The sequence below is a fragment of the Haemaphysalis longicornis genome, unplaced genomic scaffold (assembly GCF_048455015.1).
Source record: "Haemaphysalis longicornis isolate Haplotype H1 unplaced genomic scaffold, Haemaphysalis longicornis Haplotype H1 scaffold_5, whole genome shotgun sequence".
In the NCBI taxonomy this organism is placed as follows: Eukaryota; Metazoa; Arthropoda; class Arachnida; order Ixodida; family Ixodidae; genus Haemaphysalis; species Haemaphysalis longicornis.
The window spans coordinates 189,634,156-189,639,368 of NW_027526385.1; the positions used below are offsets into that span (position 1 = coordinate 189,634,156).

General features: G+C 46.7%; 1 pseudogene; it reads right to left on the reverse strand.

Annotated features, from left to right (window-relative positions):
- Positions 1-214: 214 nt before the first annotated feature.
- On the reverse strand, positions 215-837 carry LOC144140053 (uncharacterized; annotated as a pseudogene).
- Positions 838-5,213: the final 4,376 nt, after the last annotated feature.

Genomic DNA, 5,213 nt, shown 5'->3' on the forward strand with positions numbered 1-5,213 from the left:
GTTAACCTAAGAACATCAAATGATGGCTTTATTTGATCTAAGAAAAGATTCAAGTCGACTGCTTTGTTTCGAATGGATCGTACGTTTAAGTGTAGATATTTAAATGACTTTGAAAACGGAGTACCTAGGTGCTTATCAAAAGCGTGCGGTTGCACGTAGTCTTCGGAATGGGCGGATGCCATGGTATTTCCAGTTGTCTTTATTTTTCTTCATCTTATCTCAGCCGGTCGCGGTCGCAAGCATTGATAACCACCACCACTCGGTCGCCATCTACTTTGCGCATGAGTACTTTGTTGTTGTAGTGCCATACGTATTTGAAATTGTTAGCCTTGGCCCAGACTTTTGTTTCAAAAAGCAGAGTGCGTGTTCTTTTCGTCAAATTTTCCAGCAAGAACAAGTCCTCATCCGCATCAGACAGTTTCTTCCTATTCTGCCACCACATGTCTCTGTCGGTCTGTTTCGCAAAGCGACAGATTACGCCGGGTATCTTATCTTTCTTGGAAGGGCGGCGGTGGATGGCTACAATGTCATTTTTGTCCAGAAGGGGCAATTTTATTTTGGCTGCAAGCTTATTAATTTCACTGACCAAGTCTTCGTTTTCAGCTGTCTGTATACCGTGAAATTCAAGATTAAGTCACCTGCTTCGCCATTCAAGGTCATCGACCTCGCGTCTCATCTGTACAAGCTCGTCATCCTGAGCTTCCACTTTTCCAGCCTCCGCTTCAAATCCCTTACTTCCTGCTCGTTGCGCTCCGTGCGAGTTAATAGTTCGTCGTAACGTTCGCTCATGAATTGTACACTGTCTTCAATGCTTTCCACAGTTTTCTTCAATGGCATCAAGTACTCGAGTTTTTCATGAATTGATTTCAGCCATGTCCGTATATCCTGTGTATCGGGGTCAAAGCTAGGTTTCTCGGACGGCTGTGGCCGAGACTTGGAACGTCTGCATACTGCGCAACGCCAAGCGTTGCGATACCGCTCGCCCTTTGACTTTATCGTTCTGTCCGAAACTCCGGCACATTTCCCGGTGTGACACTTGCTACTGCAGTCACTGCACTTTATAACCGAGTCACTCGCGACAAGTTGTACACGGCAAACTTGACATTGTTGTGTTGACGACATTGTCACACTTGGCAGCAGCAGCAGCAAGAGAAGTAATGAAGGAAAAAAACACACGAGAATGTAACAACTAACCTGCAACAACGCAAAGCGCTGCATCAGACGGTCGTTCCTTGACGCTGCCGCTGCTGCCAATGTGGTGTAGCGGGGTCCATCGGGCTTGTTTAATAGTGCGTCCTTGACTTGCAGCGCTGTTTGCTTGTAGTGGCGGGATTCCTGGCTTGATTTCAAGCAGCTCGGTGTACGCCCACCAAGAACACAGGGGAGGGGGGGGGGGGGTCCTGATGCTCGTGGTGTTGACGTCAGCTATTTTCTGGCAATCTGCAACAACGCAAAGCGCTGCATCAAACGGTCGTCCTTGACGCTGCCGCTGCCAATGCTTTGTGGAAGTCCCGTCGCTGTTGAAGTTCCGTATGCGAACCCATGCCCACGTTCCCGCAGCTCTGTTAGCGCACATTGTCAGCTGAGGAACAAAAGCCGTTGTCGTGGTCGTTCCTTTCTTCGCGGCCCATTTGCACTTCTAGGATTGGACAGTAATCCGGAGCCTGTAAGATTGCCGTGCGAAAGGAATGTGCAGGCTTCGAAAAAACCACAAAACTATACAAAAGTGGTCGAATAGTGCCGGCCGCCTTACACCTGGACGTGATGACTCGTAAGTAGAACAGGTGTGCACCAGCCACGCAAAGACCTGATTCTAGGAATGCTGTGTCATATGCCAGTCTGCTTGCGTACTCTGCTCGGGCCACAAGACACAGAAACGAGTGCGAAAAAAGAGACGCAAACGCGAACATGGCAAATACGGTAGCAACATAATAGGGAAAAAGACGAAAATGTTATGCAGCCATAAAGGAGTTACTAACACCACCTGTCTTCGGCTTTCGAAGCACATTAGCACGCCTAAGTGCCCTGAGGAATTTTTAGCACATCGTACCGTTCATCGTTGCGCATCGTTTTATAAGATATCGTGCACGTGAATTACATGTTTTTTCTGTGCATAGTCGGTTTACGTAACAGCAGGGCGCATTGCTTAAGACAGGGTGATATGGGGAATGCACTCAGTGTGTGGACGTTGGAAAGCTCTACGCGTGTTTCTGGGATGGGGTGGTGGGGATCGGACGCCTGCGTTTTAGTAGTGTGCTACAATTTCTGTCTATGTGCGGACTAACTTCGGCTCAGGAGTTGCTCGGTCTTGGTGCTCTTCTCATAATAAACGACACTTTTTTATAAGCACAGGCAGAGGCGTGCGGGTGTTCTCCTTTTGAGAGAGGCGGCATTCACTCAGCGGCACCAATGCCCCATCTGCGGATAAAATGGGAACACTCTCTCAATGGGCTCTCTCAAAGAAGGAGCTGAAGCTAGCTATAGACAAGCCAAGTTAAAGCTAGAGAAAAGCCAAGTTAAATGTAGATAAAAGCCAACCTAAAGTATACAGAACGCGACGCTAAAAGAACCCTGCAACAATTTCGATAAATGCACTCTCTTTCCTTCGCGTCGGGGAGCACTGCGAAAGCTACAGTTATCGCAAGCACGGAGCACCACTGCGGGACTTGTTCGTCACACCAGGTATGTCTTCTCTTTACGCTTTGTTTTCGTGGTTTTATTTTTAAAGTTGCTATCAAAAAGCGTTCATTGCTGCAACTGAATGAAAACAGGCCGAAAGCCGCTACATGGCCTTAATGACATAATTCGAGCCTTCGAAGACCGTCAACACCGATAAAGAGGGAGAAATCTTCGTAGTGTGTTTGCAAGTTAACTGATGGGCATAAAGCAGTAATTTATGTCTGGGGTACTTCGCAACCCCCTAATCTACGTACTGGGTGTGTTGGGTGACTACATTCTGCAAGTTGTTAAGATTTGAAAAAAAGTTGGAAAAAGTGTTGCTGGGTCCTTTAAAGCTGAGAAAAAGCCATTTTATATCTAGTGAAGACCACCAGATTCGCTATTTCCTCAGTCTTCGCATCTCAATTCCGAAGTGGCCGATTTTTTTTTTTTGTGTGGGGATTATTTTTGGGGATTTGATTGGTGATTATTGAGGAGCATTTTGTCTGGGGATTATGGGGAGGGGATTGTCTGGAGGGATTTGTGGGGGATTATTAGCGCTGGTTGGGGCAGGCTTCCAGTTCGAAAGTTTGTGCAGGCAATTTGAGAGTACAATCTGCTGGTTGTGAGGAATTTCTTTCCCGTTGGGGCATCAAAAGTATCGGCAGTTTCGTCGGCTCTGTCGCCCGAGGCTGTGGGTATTGTTACAGCTGTCAATATCTTCCTGCTGTTTTTAGGACGCTTATATCGTGTGCTTTCTGGTGCATCATTGTACAGGATACATAGCAAGCGGTGACAGTACTTGTGGGTGATGTAACGATTTCGCCGGTCTTTTTTTCAGAATCGGAGGCAAATGTCTGGGCAAGGGGGCTACGCGGATGTGCTGCCATCACCCTACTATGATCTGAATGTTGTTGTCTTGACGTGGGATGTCATAAGGCAGTGTTAAAAAGCATTTCCTCTCCTGTCATGGCCACTTGAACGAGGCAAGAGGCGCAGCGTCGCCAGCAAGCCAGAGCGCCCTACTCCGCACAGAATTCCCCCAGGCATACAATTGTATGATCAGCAGCGCTCGATTTGGTAGTAACTATTTCGCCTTTACAACTCTTTAGAATTGCTCTCTTGTGCTCGGAGTTTTCAACTCTCAATGGGACGTTTTTTAAGCGTGTTCACCTGCTAGTAGTTTTGTGGGTTTGCCCTGTTTCACTGCTTATTTTTAACCAAGCAATAAAAAAAGAAAGTATGTTTAAACAGAAAAACTAAAAAACGTACGGAAATTATACACTGTGAAGAAAACGGGAAAAAACCGCGGTGCCTCTATTTTTTCTTATTGTTCGCTGTGAATGTCACTTACGCTGCTACCCTTAAAAATGCACATTTGAATGGTAAGAAAATCGGACACTGTTCTTAAAACTATTGCAGCAAATCACGGTGTCTCTCCTGGTTAGCGGAACCAACGCTGAGAGAATTGGTGCCGCTCTTAGCGCTCTCACTTTTAAGGGAGAAGCTAACAAGGGTAGATATGCGAGCTTTATGAGTCGCTATTTCCAAAAAGCTTGCGGCCTATCCGATCGCTTTGCTGCAACAATCATCCTGTTCCTCTTCTTCCGATTACCGGATGTGCCCTTTCCTACCGCCCCTGCAAGATAGCTGACTCTACCTTCTATCCCGCCCGCCTCTCACTTAATGAGGGTTTCCTCAATTGCCTTCAGTTTAACCGCTTTTGCACTGGTGTCCCGCCATCCGCTTCGACCTTTTGTTACTTTCGCGAGTCAGAATCCCAGGGTTCCAGCGCGACCCTTTTTTGTATATTTAAAGCGGAGCTTTAGCGTCCTCACTCACGCCGTGGAACGTCAATACGCCCTGAATGAAAGCCAACTTTCCATTATGATTATAAAGAATGATCGTTCGTGAATTGAAAGGAAAAACGCTTCCCGTGGCTGTAATCGAACCTGGGTCCCTCGCTTTATGAATCCTCGCGTTACGCTCTATTTCGACATAGTCGAAGAGAACGCCAAGCAGCAGGTACCGGTCAGCGCTGCACACCGCAAACCAAACGTTAGGCCTACAAAGTATACACTCGAGAGTTGGTGTGGATATCCTAGAAAAGTGCTGCGTACCTCCAGGGTAGCACATACTCGAAGCGGGGGGGGGGGCAACAAAGGAATCCTTCACGAGATAGCTTCGTGTTCAGCCATCGTCGTAGTCAGACAGAGGGGTAGATGATTTTGGTTAATATATTCATTTGAACGCGTTTTTTTTTATTTGAAAAAAATTACGTCCATGTCTCTTCTTGATTAAAACAACAGTGATAGCGTCGCTGATGTGTTATTTTTGCCTCAGATATCCCTTATATTTTGTTTTTGTTGAACAAGGTTGCGAATATGAAGTGTGGTACCAGAGGTAGTGGCTTGTAAATTGTTTTGCCTATTCGTCGCTTTCGAAAGTTTTTGTTGCAGTTCAGCCGGGTGGCCTATTTGACAGACAGACAGACAGACAGACAGACAGACAGATGGACGGACGGACGGACAGACGGACAGACAGACAGACAGACA